We start from the raw sequence: 209 nt of genomic DNA on the forward strand, positions 1-209 counted from the left end.
ACATCCTTCGTCATAAAAAAGGCCAACAGCCAAGTAACTTTTCAAATGAAAATGAAGATCTCTCACGAGGCAGCTTCCCGCAGATGGAAGGAAAACATACATCAGATACATATATTTTTTTCTCATTTCGTTGCCATTTTCGAAAATTCGGCTGAATGCGGTTATACACAAAAAATGAATAAGTCTTCATAAAATGATCTGTTTATTTA

Source organism: Penaeus monodon, chromosome 21, assembly GCF_015228065.2.
Source record: "Penaeus monodon isolate SGIC_2016 chromosome 21, NSTDA_Pmon_1, whole genome shotgun sequence".
NCBI classification, from domain to species: domain Eukaryota; kingdom Metazoa; phylum Arthropoda; class Malacostraca; order Decapoda; family Penaeidae; genus Penaeus; species Penaeus monodon.